The 17103-nt window shown below is 42.3% G+C and overlaps 1 pseudogene; it reads right to left on the reverse strand.

Moving 5' to 3' along the window:
• Positions 1–14649: 14649 nt before the first annotated feature.
• Positions 14650–16900, reverse strand: LOC108535551 (wee1-like protein kinase 2 pseudogene; annotated as a pseudogene).
• Between the last annotated feature and the right edge of the window lie 203 nt (positions 16901–17103).

The raw sequence follows: 17103 nt of genomic DNA on the forward strand, positions 1-17103 counted from the left end.
TTCCAGCATTGCATAGGGATGTCAATATTGACTCCATGCTTATCGTGTTGGATAGAATGATTTGTTAGAGAGCCATTGGAGTAGGGGGCATCTCAAGTTGTTTTACTCAAATGGCCTGTCTGTCAGATAGAAACTGCTGTTCCCTGTGTGGAGAACGTATCAGTATAGGGGTTTAAATTGGCTGTTGCAGAGACTCAATTTATTAAAAGAAACAAAAATAAGAATAAACAAGTTTATTTCAGCACCATGACACTTGCCTTTGAATATATTAATGATGGAGACAATTTTTCCCCCCTTTATGGGAATATTTTGTTAGAATACCCACCAAAAGCATTTCTTTTCCCCCAGCACTTCCCTCAAATAGTGCTGGGTGCCAAATAGAAGGACCCACTGTTCAAAAAGTCTGGAAATAGATTTTCCAGACAAAGATATAGCACTGATGATAATGCCTCATATCAAAAGAGAATTTAAAGTATTCTTAAAATTCCTTTCTGACCCTGAGCTTAAGCTTATATGGTCCATGTATGAGAGAACATTTCCTGAACTAGAGATTGATGTTCTTTATTGTGGAAGCAGAAATTTTAATGTGTTGCTCCAGAAAGAAACTAGAAATAATTGACCCCATCTTGTTGCTTCGAACTAAGGGGCTCTTGTGAGAAAGTAGGCAGTGGTGCCTTGTGAGAAAATAATGCCACAGGGCTGTAAAGTGTTAACTACAGGCAGAGCAGAGTGAACCCCAGGATTTTAAACTCACCCCTAGGGCCTTTCCAGAGACCTGAGAACTGGACTCTCCTTTTAGTGAGTCATTGTGATATCAAGAGACTGGTGATAAGTTGGGTGAATTCACTGTTACCCAAATCCAACTGTGATTTTTGACAGACAAATAGCGCAGTGTGCAGACGATGTTGTCTCTGTCCTGGAGAGCAGCCACAGGGAGGGAGGGCAGGCCCTTTAGCTTACTCTGGAACAGGCCTTGGGCATCCGGGTACTGCAAGGATATGGAATTTATGAATAACTTGATTTAGAAGACTTGCAAACCCAAGGTGCCAGTCTTCCAGGTGGCAGTGGTACACTTATGTGTTTGTTGGCGTAGAGAAATGAAAGCATAAAGGGTGTTTAATTTTATTGCATTAAAAATCCCTTCTCATTATTATAAGACCCAGTGAGTTTGGCTTAGGCAATGTCAGAAGTGTGTCCTCTTTGATGGCATTACTGGAACATTTTCCTTCAGCTTTAGCTTTGAATCAGAGCAGTGTTCTCCAGGCATCGTTAAACTAATTGGACATGGCTGAAAAATGAGCCCTAGTCACACTTGTAGTTCCACGGTCAGTTGAAAAAAGCCCCTTGATTGATTTGGAAAGTTCTAAATTTAACTTGTTTTTTTTTTATTATAAAATAAAATTGAGGGAATTTGGGGAGGGAAAGAGTGATTAGCAACATAGGGTATTTCATCAGAGTTCAAGCTGTAAAAAATGGTTAATGCTAAGAGAAACCAGAACAGAACTAAGTAAGGTGTTTCAAAACAGATTGATAAAACATTGGCATAAGCTTGATTAAAAGTATGAGACCAGCAAGTGAGCCCAGCTGGCAGGAACCTGGGGCAGCAGGATTGGAATGAGTTGGTGCTTACTACTGTAAAAGAGATAAAGTTGGAAAGAATGACTTTTACATTAAGAATATTTGGTATTAATGAAAGATAGAACTAATCTTGTAAATGTTACAGTGAAACAATAAGCATTGGTGGATCCTGTGAAGGGCAGTGGTGATATAAAGGTTTAGCATACCCAGAGTTCATTTATGTTATTCAAGTAAATGATAATGACAATACAAGAAAAGCTAACAGATGTCAAAAATATCATAGGGTTCAGTTTTTGAATAATGAGCATACCAGAACAGTCAGAGATGATACAAAATATGAATATATATATAAATATATATTTTTTCAGAGAAAGGAACGCTGCCCAGAATTGAAGGGCAACGTCAGCATCTTTTGAAAGTACCCATAAAATGTGACTTGGCAACAATCTTGAACAGAAAAAATAATTCTTCTGTTTTCCTGTGTCTAAAGCTCCATGAGGCGGGATGGAGTCTGTTGTGTTTTTGATGTCTATCTTATTTGCTGCTATACTCCAGAACCTGATTCAATGCTTGGCATAGTGTTGGGCACACAGTAGGATTTCCTCTAGGTTACCTACAAGAAGGAATGGAGGGGATCACTAAAGACATGACTATGACTTTGAAAAACAGACGGAATTGGGAGAGTCAGACTAAGCTATGGTGAATGAAATTTACCTGGCCAAGCTAATTCTGCCTTTTGGTGAAAATTGCTTCTCCTTCGCTGGAGTTTAGAACAGTCTCATTGATCTGCAAAGACTTGGAAAGATCTTTACAAGATATCCCTTGGCTTAAAAGACAAAGAAAAGAGGCCTTTGAGAGGGCAATGTACTAGAGCAATTTTAAATCAGGTGATAAATTAGATTGACTATGAGACTAGCATGTGACATATCAAAAGGGTTTCTGACAGGCTAATGAAAACTGCTATGCATCTTAATTCCGTTTGAAGGGAGTTTACATAGTTTACTTCACAAGTAGGGGAGGTCACCAAGAGGAAATAAAGCAGGTCTGTTTTCTAAAATATCAGTATTAGGCCAGGTGCGCTGGCTTACACCTTGGGAGGCCAAGGTGGGCAGATAACCTGAGGCCAGGACTTGGAGTCCAGCCTGGCCAACATGACGAAACACTATCTCTACTAAAAATAGAAAAATTAGCTGGGCATGGTGCCACATGCCTGTAATCCCAGCTACTCGGGAGGCTGAGGCACAAGAATCGCTCGAACCTGGAAGGTAGAGGTTATAATGAGCCGAGATTGCGCCACTGCACTTCAGCCTGGGCGACAGAATGAGACTCTCTCTCAAAACAAAACAAAACAAAACAAAAACAGTGTTAAGCACATGAAATAGTAAGGAACAGTTGGTTACCTTCTGGTCTAGTTTAAAAGGAAATAAAACTTTGCTGGTCAAACCACCCTAATGATTCCAGGAAGGAAACACATCATCAGTACATATAACATTAAAGGGCAGTGGAAGGTGATATAAATACACCAACTGAAGACTAAATATAAAGCAAAATGTTACCAATTCTTTTTAAAAGAAAACACCTATCTACTCACTTTAGGACACGTGGTAAAATCCAAGAGATAATAGAGTGAAAAATTAAGGAAATAAAATCCATTATGTAAGGACTACTTTTATGGTATCATATAAGTAATTTCATAACATTAAGCATTAAAATAGATAAACAGGGTTACTGCAAATGACAAAAGGTTCATTAAACAACAAATATCTGATCATCCCACATAAAAAGACATGAAGGATTAGGAACATAATGAAAAGGGTATTGAAGATTCTCTAAGTATAAAGTTAGCTGGTGCTTGCCAAATTTTCGGAAGTTAAAATATTTAGAGAATACACAGTTCTAATGTTTTAAGTAAGGTCTGTGGGTATGGGGAAGTGCTCATTAGGTGCTGAGGATTGGGTGGTTTGTGCAGTGGGAATGGTGGGTGGGACTGACCAGTTCCTTGGGGAGCCCCCGGGGGCCTTTGCTACACACACCTGCTCCCTGGATCTACAGAAGTGCTCACTAATGGAAGCTATGGGGATAAAATCCTTCCTGCTAATGAGATAAGAAGTTTGATTAACTTTGAGTTGGGCTTAGTGAGCCTGACACCAGTGGCTGCCCAAGAGTCGTCTGCTGGTGGGAATTTACAAGAGCAACTTTGGGCCTCTTATATGGATGGAAAGAGGATTTAAAGGTTACTGAGAAGAAGGTGTATTTTTGTTATATATTATTAAGCATTCACATTATTTGAATTATTTGATAACAGAGCTGGGCATGGTGGCTCATGCCTGTAATTCCAGCTACTAGGGAGGGTGAGACAGGAGGATCACTTGAGGCCAGGAGTGGAGACCAGCCTGGGCAACATAGCAAGACCCCCATCTCTAAAAATAAAATTCAAGATAATTATTAGAAAACATTTTCCTGGTTAAGTATAGTGTATTTTCTCTTTTAAGATTTTACCATATGGATTGTGTAGAGCTTTGCTACTCTTAATGTAGTTAACAGACCAACAGCATCAGCATCACCTGAGTCAGAATCTGCATTTTAACAAGATCCCCAAGTGATACATGTGCATATTAAAGTTTGAGGGGCGTTGATATGGTGATTAAGAATACAGGCTTTAGAGTGAGTCAGTTTGGGTTCAGATTCCAGCTCCTTGCCTTGATCTTGGCTAGGTTTCTTAAACTTTTTAAATCCATCACATCTTCGTCTGTTAATAGGTATAATAATGGTCCTTACCATGTAGAAATATTTTAAATAAGATAATGCATGTAAAACACTTAATTTTTATTTATTTATTTATTTACTTACTTACTTACTTCCTTACTTACTTACTTTGAGACGGAGTCTCGCTCTGTTGCCCGGGCTGGAGTGCAGTGGTGCAATCTCGGCCCACTGCAAGCTCTGCTTCCTGGGTTCACGCCATTCTGCTGCCTTAGCCTCCCGAGTAGCTGGGACTACAGGCGCCTGCCACCACGCCTGTCTAATTTTTTTGTATTTTCAGTAGAGACGGGGTTTCACGGTGTTAGCCGGGATGGTCTCGATCTCCTAACCTCGTGATCCGCCCACCTCGGCCTCCCAAAGTGCTGGGATTACAGGCGCGAGACACTGCGCCCAGCCACACTTTATTTATAATTGCTCACTAAGTGTTATTGATTAGTAATAGATTTATTATAAAAACTTGGACAAAAGGTAGAAACACATAACATATAGTCTATCACCTAAAGATTTTTAACACATTGATTATGTTTGATTTTAGATAGTTTTGATCATACATGGAATATAATTTTATGTCTTGCTTTTTTCACTAATGAATATAGCATAAGCATTTTCCCATGTTACACTAATCTAGGAGTACAAGGAGTCTCCCATCACAGGATGCTGGGTGCATTCTTTGATGTTGGCTGTAAAACGCATCTGACCCACCCAAGCCAGCAACATGCTGCCTCACAGCTTATATCCTCATCTATATGTAGGAGATGACATTACCTGGCCCCTCTACTTTTACATGATAGTCATGAGAATCTTAGAATCGTGTAGTATGTAAAAACAGCTAGTAAAAAGTAAAATGAGCTGGGCGCGGTGGCTCATACCTGTTATCCCAGCACTTTGGGAGGCTGAGGCAGGCGGATCACCTGAGCTCAGGAGTTTGAGCTGGGCAGCCTGGGCAGCATGGTGAAACCTCGTCACTACTAAAAATACAAAAATTAGCCAGGCACAGTGGTGTGCACCTGTAATCTCAGTCGGGAGGCTGAGACAGGAGAATCGCTTGAACCCAGGAGACGGAGGTTGCATGGAGCTGACATCGTGCCATTGCATTCCAGCCTGGGTAAGAGTGAGATCTTATCTAAAAAAAGAAAAAAAAAAAAGTAAAATGCTGTACACATCTGTGTTAAGTGGGTGAATCTAATATGGAAAACCCTAAAAACAGAAATTACCCATTGACTCCACAATTCCACTTCTAGCACTTTAACCCAATGAAATAGTTTGCAGTGTGTACAAATGTTTGGCAATGAGGATACTTGTATTTGTGGCAGTATCATTTATAGTGGTGAAACACTGGAGACTAACAAAATGCTCACTAGTAGGGGAGAATTATCGTGTTAGTATACTAAAATACTATGCAGACAGTAAGAAGGATGTTACTGACCTGTGTTTTCCAGTAAGGTGGCCACTGGCCACCTGGGGCTACTGAAATTTAAATTAGTTAAGTTTAAATAAAATGTAAAAATTCAGTTTCTCAGTCACACCCAGCCTATTTCAGATGCTCAGTAGCCCCATGTGGCTGGTGAGATTGGATAGCACAGATATTGAGCATTTCTGTTATTGCGGAAAGTTCTAGTGGACAGCGCTGCTGTAGAATAATTCTTCCATGGGAAGAAAATTCTTACGAAACGGATGATTCAAATTTGTAGTGTGTATGTGTGTGAGGTACAAATTGCCCCGTGGTGCCCAGCACTTCATTTCTTTGTTTTTCTATGTTCGGTCCAATCTGGCCATAGTAGTCCCCACTCACTAAAAGCTAGATATCTGGTGTCAGCCACCTCGAAGTTTGGTGTAGGTCAATTCTTGAGGGCCCTCCTCTTCCTGTAGGCTCTCTCAGGACTCCTGGGTGCCTGGTCTGATCTTTGGTGTTACTATTGCTTTTTGTTCCAAAGTCTGTTGTTGCCCAGCCTTGGACCTTCTTTTCTTCCAATTTCTTCAGTCCACCTCTTCACATCAATTAACTACCCCCTACATTTTACAGCAGTGATATTCAAGGGTTGGGGAAGAGGAAGCCACTCTTCCCCTCCCTCATTGAGATTGATGGGAGTGTTGGGAAAAAGGCTGAAAACCATATTACCTGAGTACACGGTAACAACCACCGTAGACCTTGATTCATGTGCACGTACGTTTGCTGCTCTCGTCTAGTTTACAGACCCTCCTGGACACTTTGCAAGAAGGTTCTGGCGGTCACTGGACCCTCCATGCCCTGCCCCTCCTAGCAGCATTGGGCCTCCAGGTGCTCAGGCCTTGCCACAGGGGTGAACTGACACAAATCGAGATGGTGTCAGTACCGTAGTGATCCCTGTTTCTTGTTGGCTTTTTTAGCACATGATTCTGGTTGGCTTGATGGAGAAGGAACACAGTCTCCCAGCTCACACCTTTCCCCACAGCTCAGCGCAGCCATATGCAGTGTGTGCTCTTGTTTTCTGTCTGGTCTTACTATTAATTAAGGATATAACTGTGTTTGCAGACAGTTTATCAGAGAAAGCTTCCTGTTCACTCTCTGAAACCTGGCTAGTGAATCTCCTTTTCTAGAAAAGTGTCCTCCCATCTTCAACTCCCAGAGAATTAATCTCTGACTTATTAATGGCTGCCTCTAACTTGTATTTGTTCATGTAGAACTTAACACACGATATTGCAGTTTATTTATGCTTGTTCCCTATACTTGAACGGTTATTAAGCCTAGATGATTGTAAGAGTAACTTGGGTGCTTTAAAATATTTTTTTAATTACTTTAAATTATTGAATCTTCCAAATAGCATAAAAGATCTGAGAACAGCATAACAAACGCTAGTGTACCTGTCGTGTAGATTTATCAGATTTTTAATATATGTCATTATAATTCAGGCTTCTCTTTTAAAAGAAAAATGTGGCTGGGTGCAGTGGCTCATGCCTATAATCCCAGCACTTTGGGAGGCTGAGTCTGGTGGATCACTTGAGGCCAGGAGTTTGAGACCAGCCTGGCCAACATGGTGAAACCCCATCTCTACTAAAAATACACAGAAAAAATTAGCCAGGCGTGGTGGGGTGCACTTGTAGTCCCTGTAGCTACTTGGGAGGCTGAGGCATGAGAATTGCTTGAACCCAGGAAGCTGAGGTTGCAGTGAGCTAAAATCTCACCATTCTACTCCAGCTTTGGTGACAGAATGAGACTCCGTCCCCTGCCAAAAAAAGAAAAATGTATTACAGATAGAGTCAAAGACTTTGCCTCATCCCATTACTCTCTCGGCCCAGAGGTCATCACTATCCTCAAATTTGCATATATCCTTTCTGTCCGTTTTTAGTCTTTTGCTACCGATGTGCATTTATATCCCTTGCATAGGATTTTAAAGTGTACATAGATGCTATCAAGTGGCCTATACTTCTGCAGCTGGCTTTTTTCATTTACCTTTATAATTTTGAGTTCCGTCCCATTTATAATTTTGAGTTCTATCCACGTTGCCACATATAGATATAGTTTATTTTAGCTGCTGCAGAATATCATATTGTATGAATATACTACGCTTTGCTCATTCATCTCTTAACAGGATATTTAGATTATTACCATGACTAGCCACACCGCAGTGAAAATTTTTGTGCATAATAGCAGGACTTTCTCTATAATAATCCTCTTGAAGTAGAATTGCTGATCAAAGGAATTCTACTTGCACGTTTTCAACCTGAGTAGATATTGCCAACTTCTTTATAAAATGGTCTTGCCCATTTATGCTTTCATTAGTGGTTTATGAGAGCGTCTGTTTCTCTCACTTTCTTCCAACGTTTGGAATTTAGGGTTTTAAATTTGTTTCTCCAAGGTGCAAGGTGGTGACTTGCTGTGTCTTGTTTTGTTTTGTTTGTTTGTTTTTGAGACAGAGTCTCGCTCTGTCACCCAGGCTGGAGTGCAGTGGTGCGATCTCAGCTCACTGCGACCCCCGCCTCTTGGATTCAAGCAGTTCTCTGCCTCAGCCACCTGAGTAGCTGGGATTACAGGCTTGTGTTCCCATGCCTGGCTGATTTTTGTATTTTTAGTAGAAACAGAGTTTAACCATGTTGGTCAGGCTGGTCTTGAACTCCTGACCTCGTGATCCACCCACCTTGCCTCCCAAAGTGCTGGGATTACAGGCATGAGCCACCACGCCCAGCCTGCTGTGGTTTTAATTTGCCTGCCCCTGATGACTGGTCAGGGGAGTGGTGGCCTGTGGCCAGGCTTGTTCCCTCATCCCCTGTCGAAGTAGATAATGGATGGGGATTCCCAAGGCCATTCCTGACAGGCAATTAAGAGGCAGTTGTTTTATTGTTGGCATGGCATGAATGTCCAGGCCCCAGCTCTGGACTGTAGGACTGGGTGATAAGGTCTCATTCTGCTGGAGATCAGAATATTTCCCAATTGTGTGGATTCTGGTGCCCCCATGGCTCAGCATATAGAAGGCAGTGAGCCTCAGCCGTGTGCTTCTCCTCCCTGGAGGATGTCTCATTCTGTGATGCTGGGACCACTCATCCAGGGTGTGCCGCTGTGAGAAGATAAGCAAAACAGTGGGGAGCCACTTCCTAGGCTCCGCTTCCAGTGGAGGTGTGGGAGAGTGATGGTTCAGAAGGCAGGTTCTTGAATCAAACAGTCTGAGGCCAGGTCCTGGCTGCGTGACCTTAGGCCAGTTACAGAGCTGCTCTGCCTCAGTGTGTTCTTTACCTGTAAAAGGAGGGTAAGGTTAATAGCAGCCTCATGGCATTCTTGGGGAGAGTAGACAAGATCATGAATGCAGGGTGCTTAGTCCATGCTGGCATTTCAGGAGCACTCACCACATGCTTACCAATCCATGCTGAGACTAGGGTTGAGGGCTGGGAGTGTCAATTTATCTCAAATCCCCAGTGCCTAGCCCAGTGCTGGCACTGACTGGGAACTCAGTAAATGCTTGTTGAATGAATGAATGAGTTTCTACTTAGTGACTTCTTGGTTGTGCTTTGGTTTGTACAGCAGACTATGTAAAGCTTTTGCATTTTACTCTAAGAGCAGTGAGAATGTTAAATTTTTTTTAAATGTTAAATTTTTGTGAGTACAGAGTAGGTGCATATTTACGGGGTACATGAGATGTTTTTCTACAGGCATGCAATGTTTCATAATCACATCATGGAGAATGGGGTATCCATTCCCTCAAGCATTTATCCTTTGTGTTATAAACAATCCAATTATACTCTTTTAGTTATTTTAAAATGCACAATGAGGATATTTTAAACCAGGGATGACTGTGATCCTGTTTGTTGTCTTAAAACAGAGATGAGGACTCTTGATCCTCCTGAAAATTTCAATCCTGAAATTTCTGGTCACCAATCATGAACTTGAAATTAGACTTTTGTGACTCCTTATTTTCACATTTTCACTTTAAAAAAATTATTTGCATTTTTTCCCCCTCCTTGAAATGTTCTTCCCTCTGTCTTCTTGGTCTTTTTGAAATGCATTTAAATAGTCTTTTTCCTTTTTTGTTGATTCTAAAATCCTCACGATTTTGGAGTTTGAACTTGAGCTTGTCTCCAAGGTCTAGAGGTATTCTCTTTCATGACCTAGGACATAAGCGCAGGGTCAGTGCTAAGTGAGATTCTGGAAGCAGAGTCTTTAGAATTCCGGGTATATTTTAGTTTTGCTGCTAGTTCAAACGGCTCATCTCAGTCTCATTTTGGCTCTACAGAAAGTACCTTTTTCTTCCTAAATTTTGGGTTGAAGAGGGTATACCCACCCTCTGGGGCCATCATCAGGACTAAGTGGCTGATGATCATTTTCCATATGTTGGTTCCACACTGACTTCAAAAGGGTATGAACAGCTTGCATCTGGGAGGCTCATTAAGTTTCCTGGGCTCTCTGGACCACCTCCAGTTTAATGAGTTCGTACAGTGGACTAAAGAGCCTCAAAGATTATGAAATAGAAATGCCCTTTCTCTAAGTATATTTAGGGGAGGACACACTGACTGTTCCCTTTCCTGTTTAAATGCGTTTTATTTATTTGCGAGATGGAAGAGGGAAAGCAGAATGAAAAGAAATTAAAATCTCTGTAGACTTGAGCTATTTGCATACTTAGGACACCACGACAAGGACATTTAGTGGATTCAGAACCCAACGTGGGTGGGGAACAAAACGGAGGGTAAAAAGACTGGCTTTGCAAAATAAATAACAGTGTCACTTGGAAATGGTGATCTCAGTGAAGATATGGAAATAATGTGGTAAATACTAAACCAGAAGTAGACATACCAGAAGAAGACATAATCAAAACAACACAGAGATCAGAAGTACAGAGATGTAGATGTTAATGCGAGAATAAAATAGAGTTATATGGTGACAGTCAGTCACAGCTGTGGAGGGAGGAAGGCCAGGCGACAAGGATGATGGATTTAAATGCCATTGGATTAAATTTTTAATGACCGTCCACTTGCATTGCCTGAGATTTTGGGATGAACGCATTTATGTCTGTGCGTGTATATGAAACCAACCAACAGTCCCATAGTTAGTTTTTTTGGGTAAATATAGAAATTGACCCTTCTGATCTTAAAGCTTGAAACTTACATTTTTAAAATGTGAGTTCCTTCCTCAGGAAATGATCTTCAGGTCTCTTAAAAAAAAAAGTATCAAAGAACTGAAATTCACCAGATCACCACATTCCCACAGTTAGATGTCAGAACCCCTCATTCATCAGGATTGCTTCCTTGCCCCTCCCAGTTCTGTTTTTTTTTTTTTTTTTTAACACATTGTTACATTTCTTCCCTAAAACCTCTAGTTTTAGTTACTCAGGGAGATTGATTTGAGACTGAGTCTCGGCTTTAGCAACCGATTAAAGCCTTCTTCCTTGGCAATAATCATCATCTCAGTCATTGACTTTCTTTGCAGAAAGCAGCAGGACTTAGACCCAACTTGTGGTATTTCCGTAATGTATATACCCACATATAAACATTGCTGTTCTTTGTCCTAGGAAGAACTTCAACACTGGCCATAAGAAGTCTCCACTCTGTATGTGCTTACCATCTATTTTTAAATGACCTGTTTGGTATTATTGTCACTGGCTTTTTAAAACGATTGCTTATTGTTCACTTACTTTTAAAACAATATAGTAGATGTGGTTGGATGTGCAGAATTTTCCCCTGACCTTAAGTAGTTAAGAATTTATGAAGGAAGGGGAAACGTGCATGTATGTCTTTGAGTAAGGTGTTGTATAGTAATGTGGTGAGTGGCAAAAGAGTGATATAGACCTAATGTTGCTGGAGTTAGAGGAGGTCCCCATTTCTTCCAGCCATGATGAATAAACAAGGATTGGGAAGGCAGTCCTTGACGTGATGGAATACTAGGATGGCATGGGCTGGGTCCCAGAGGTGAGAAACTATACAATGTATTTGGGAAGCCATAAGTATTATAAGTTTGCTGGAGTCTTGAGCAATGGAAGATAAAACTAGAAAGAGGGCATTATCTACTAGGAACATTCCTACTACTAACCATGTTCCCAATTATTTGGTGCTTACTGTGTCCCAGGCACTGGGGAAAGTGCTTTACCCACTAGATTTTTTTGAATCCCCTCAAGATCACTATGAGATCAAGACTGTCGTGATCATGATTTGACCCAGTAGGAGACCGAGGTTCAGAGAAATTGAACAACTTGCTGGGACTTGGGTGAGAGCGAGGCTGTGAGTCCTGGGCTTTTCCAGCTCCACAGTCTTGCTTGGTGAATGGGGTGGTGATGAGGCCACAGAGACTCAGCTGAGGGCTCGGGGTTTGGACTTTGGGACGTAGGCACTGGGAAGCCTTTCCGCTTGCTCAGGGCTCTGTTTGGAAAGCCTGGAGTTAGCCTCTACTTTGGAGGTTGTGGTCTGAGTGTAACCAGGGCCTGGTCTAGGCTAACGGATGCAGCCTAGAGGGAAGAAAGCCCAGATTTGGACACCACTGAGGGAGTGGTTTCACTTGAATGGTGAGAGTAGAAGCTGGGTTTGTAAATTAGGTTTGGGGCTGGGTGTGGTGGCTCATGCCTGTAATACTAGCACTTGGGGAGGCTGAGGTGGGAGGATCACTTGAGCCCTGGAGTTCAAGACCAGCTTGGGCAACATGGTGAAACCCTTTCTCTACAAAAAGTACAAAAATTAGGTGGGCGTGCTGGTGCACAACTGTAGTGCCAGCTACTCAGAAACTTGAGGTAGGAAGATAACTTGAACCCAGGAAGTTGAGGCTGCAGTGAGCTGTGATTATGCCACTACACTTCAACCTGGGCAAGAGAGCAAGACTCTTGTCTCAAAAAAAAAAAAAAAAAAAAAAAGTGTTGAGTTGAGCTGGGGCGGAAGTGGAGGCAGCCAACTGAAACTGATTAGTATAATAACCACAATTCCCAGGCTTAGATATTATGGACCAGCAAAATAATGAAAAAAAAGAAAAAAACAAAAGCTTGGGCTCCTGATGTTGAGTCACCCGCTTTTATTTGATCAGATGAGAGCAATGAAAACAAAATCACTCTCTGATTATCCCATCATTATTTTATGACATAAATTATGTTTTAACACAAAAATGTTGCAGTGGTTCATCAGAGTAAAGGATGGTACTGTAAGTGGAATAAGTTCAATTCTAAGAAGAGCTAGCTACAATTGTGCCTTCATTTTCTACTTTTCTTGCTAACCAGTGAACCCTTTGTCATGGACCAGGGTGTTCTTTAACATACATTTGGGAACTGCTGCTAGAGACTGTTCTATTCAGAGGCTTGACAGGGAGGGAGCAGGCTCCAAGGTTGTGGCTGGGGGCCATGGGAGGGTGTAAGTAATTTGTTTTCAGGTATGTCGGTATTTAGGATTTCAGGAAGGGTTTTCTAAAGCAGGAAGACCTCACTGTGTGCCGAGAAACTGGGGAGGCTTTTGTGAAGATAGGAATGGGTAAAAAATTCTGGAGAGAGGAGGGAGGAAGCCAAAACGAGATGGAGGAATAACATTTATTTAGCATCTGCCAGGCATGCCTTCGGAGAGAGGTCTGTCTCATTTAATGCTCATAAATAGTCTTTGTGGTCAGAGACACACTGTTTTTTTAAAGAATAGTGTGAGGGTTTATTCAATTTAAAAAATTCGCTTTTTGAAATCAGAGGAAAAGAAGAAAATCCAACAGTAAAAAAGCCATTAATCATTAACAGGTTTCATTCATTAAGATGACATAAACAATTTATCAGATACCTTTATGACCAACATTATTTTATAGCAGATCCTGACCGTTATTAACTTTTGGATCTGTGAAGCTGGGCTCTGCTGCCAAGGCATGTTACTACTGACCTACTGAATTCTCTTACCCTTTTATCACGTAAAATGTTCTCTAATGTAAATTTTTCATTCTTTGTTAGTGACGTATGACGGAGAAGGGTACTCTACCTGTAATTTGTCTTTGGACAAGAAAAAATGCTTTTATTTAAAAATGTAGGCCAGGTGCAGTGGCTCATGCCTGTAATCCCAGGACTTTGGGAAGCCGAGGTGGGTGGATTAGAGGTCAGGAGTTTGAGACCAGCCTGGCCAATATGGTGAAACCCCATCTCTACTAAAAATACAAAAGTTAGCCGGGTGTGGTGGTACGCACCTGTAGTCCCAGCTACTCGGGAGACTGAGGCAGAAGAATTGCTTGAACCCGGGAGGTGAAGGCTGCAGTGAGCCGAGATTGTGCCACTGCACTCCAGCCTGGGTGATGGAGTGAGACTCCGTCCCCCCCCCCCCCAAAAAATGCAGTATTCTTTTCCTTTAAAATGTGTACATAAAAATGATTTGGATAAAGTATGATGAAATAATAGGAAACAAGGCCAAATTCTGATAAAATCAAGGGAAATTGGTGAGGCTTGGAGCATCACACCAGTCAGAACGTGGCCACAAGAGGGACAGGGCAAGTAGATGGAGAACAGCCATGTCAAGTTTTCCTTGAACCTTCTCCATCCAGCATTTTTGTTCTGCAAGTTAACAACCAGCTCAAAGATGTCCAAGTTATATACGGTCTTACCTTTACCCACTTCATGTAATGGTGAAACCATTTATTTAGTAAATGCAATGTCAGAAAGGGTATATATATTAGGAGACCTACTTCCACAAAGGGGCTGGGAACTCTTTTTCAGAAATAGCCTCATATAACCTAGGAAGTACTGTGGAATTCCAGGCACATTTTCTTGTAAACTGTTACTTGAATTCAAAACCAAATTCCATTCCTTTCTACATACAGTGAGTCCCTGGGATCCTTGGTGGGGAGTCTACAACAGCAACCTTCTAATCCATAAGGCCAAGCCAAGGACTGTTTCCCTTTTTCTTCCTTTAGTTCAGAGGCTCATGCTGTCCCGAGGTAAACCCTGAAGACCTTGCACTCTTTCCTCCTACCAGGCATTTGGTGTTTCCTGACCCCGTGTGGTCCCGGAGAGCCCAGGGTCACCATGATGGAAGTCTTCCTGCAGGGACTGGGCCTGCTGGGTTTCTCTTAGTTCCCTTTCCAGTGCAGCTGTCTTGGACTTTTCCAAATTCAGCTGCTGCTAGAGCTCTTCTGCTTTCCCCAGGAGGGCTAGGGCCAGTTTCTGAACAGAGCTGCTGCGGAAGGTCTCTCTCCTGGATCAGGGTGGATCATGTGCTTGAGCAGACTGTGAAAGTCTTCTGAGAGCTCCTGAGGAATGTCTGGGAAGTTACTCTCATGGTTATGGTGCCGTGCAGCACTGTTGATGGGTAATGTCCCTGCTCCTTCAACCATTGCAGTGATTAATCCCAAGGCAAATAGGTCTACTTTGGGAAGGTACTAATCATCTTCTTGCAAAATCTCATTTGCCAGGAAGCAACTATCTCCTCCTTTCACTTTGAGTTTGCTTAGTGATGTCACATGGCCTAGGTTACCAATTTTGTATATCACACGGGCAGAGAGAAACTAATCAGCTTCATTTTCAACTTCTGTGACTCCAGAGGAGTCACTTCACATCTGGTGACAAAGGAAGGTCTTAGTAGGTTTGATGTCCGGGTGCTCCATGCCAGAATTCAAGGGAAATCTGTAGAAGGATGTCCTTGAGATTTGGCTCTTGGAAATGATTGGTAGACTTAGTGTTTTCAGATATAGCAGCCTGCAAGCTCCTGCCATTGCAGTACTCATTCTGAATGATCATATGGTCATCTTCTGCCCGTGAGGAGTAGCATTGTACCAGGTGGGGTGATGTCCAAACACTGCATGAGCATAAACTTCACTCAAAGCCAAATTCTCGGGTGAAATCCTGCAAAAGTTTTCATATAGTGTTTTACTGCATGAACACTTCTATCCAGGCTTTTAATGCACTTGTAGACCGTACCAAATTCTCCAACCCCAATTTTTTCTACCTCTGAGCATTCTTTCTTATAGCAGGAAGCCATGTTGGTTTCTCATAGAACGCATGTCTCAGCAGGCAGCCCTTGTTCTTCCTTGCCTTCCTCTGGACGAGCCTCCTCAAGATCATCTCGAATTTTCCTCTTGACACTGGATTGAAGGAATAATTTCCTTTAGGACTTTGGAGTGAAGGGATTAGTATTGACCAGAGCCAGTGAGGTAATCTCATCCTTGGGAGGAGTAGATGTGAGCGTCAAATGCTTAGAGCCTCTGGAGGGAAGCTTCGCCGTTGGAGAAATAACCTCTGGCTCAGCAGGCTTTTGGGAGTAGAGGGGCTGGCACCATGTGGCAGCTTGCTCCTGTTGCCTGGTTGGCCTGGTGTCTCAGGACATTTGAGAAGGTGTGACCCTGGAGTCCTCAAAATCTGATCTGCATTTTCTTTGTCTTTTTCCCGAGGTGTGCTGAGTTCATGCATGTTACTGAGAGGAGCCCTGGGCAATGTAAGCGTTGTCTCTGAATCCTGCACTTCACTCTTCTCTGGGGTCTGGCTCTGGGCCTCCCTGCTTCCTTGTGCTTTCTTTTGCCCTTCGTTCTGAGTCTCTTCTTCACAACAGGAAAAGCTTAATTTCTGCCTCAGTTCTTTGTTAGTATTTCTGTCATCCGTCTCAGCCAAAAAGCTTTATAACACAGGTAAGATCTATTGCAAGAGAACACCGTGATTCTGCAGAAAGAGGAGAAAATTATTTAACCTGGCAGGTTTCACAACTCTAGCCTGCCTTTCCCTCCACCAGCTAACAGCTAGCTGTTTCAGATGGTTAAATTCCTCACGTGCGGCCTCGTCATTTGGTAACTGGCAGATGGGACTCTGTTGTCTACAGATCTGTTTATGAACAGTCCTTTCCTAAGTGCATATGGTGTGCGTACCAAGTCCCCGGCTCAGAGTCACGATTTTATACACAGGTTCCAGCCGTGGGATCCACATGCCTTAGACTGGGGGCCACTTCCCCCTCCGGACACCGAAGCTCAGAGAGAGGAAAGAAATCCCTGATATTCCAGATGCAGCCAGGATTTGAACCCAAGCCTCTGTCTTCTCAGTCGAGGTCCTTCTCACTTCATGTCCATGGAGGCTTCTCTGCTCACGTCGGTGTGAACCCCAAGGGGCTTCCCCTGGAAACTCATAATAGAATCTTTGAATAGCTGCCCAAGAACAGATTTCAGATTTTTAGCCATTTTCCTCTTTTAATGGAAGCTCTGACTGACTAGTTGGTTAATGGGTCCCAGGTTCTCCCAAGTCACTTAACTTCCTAATTTTCAAGCATTATCCATGGAGAAAATCCACTCTGCAGAAGCTTATGACTTAATGAGCTCAGTCAAAGTCAATCTGAAGTTGCGGGTAGCAGCTTTGATCATTGTGATAGGCGTTTTGGTTTCCA

This window comes from Rhinopithecus bieti, unplaced genomic scaffold (genome assembly GCF_001698545.2).
Source record: "Rhinopithecus bieti isolate Rb0 unplaced genomic scaffold, ASM169854v2 scaffold_12859, whole genome shotgun sequence".
NCBI lineage: Eukaryota > Metazoa > Chordata > Mammalia > Primates > Cercopithecidae > Rhinopithecus > Rhinopithecus bieti.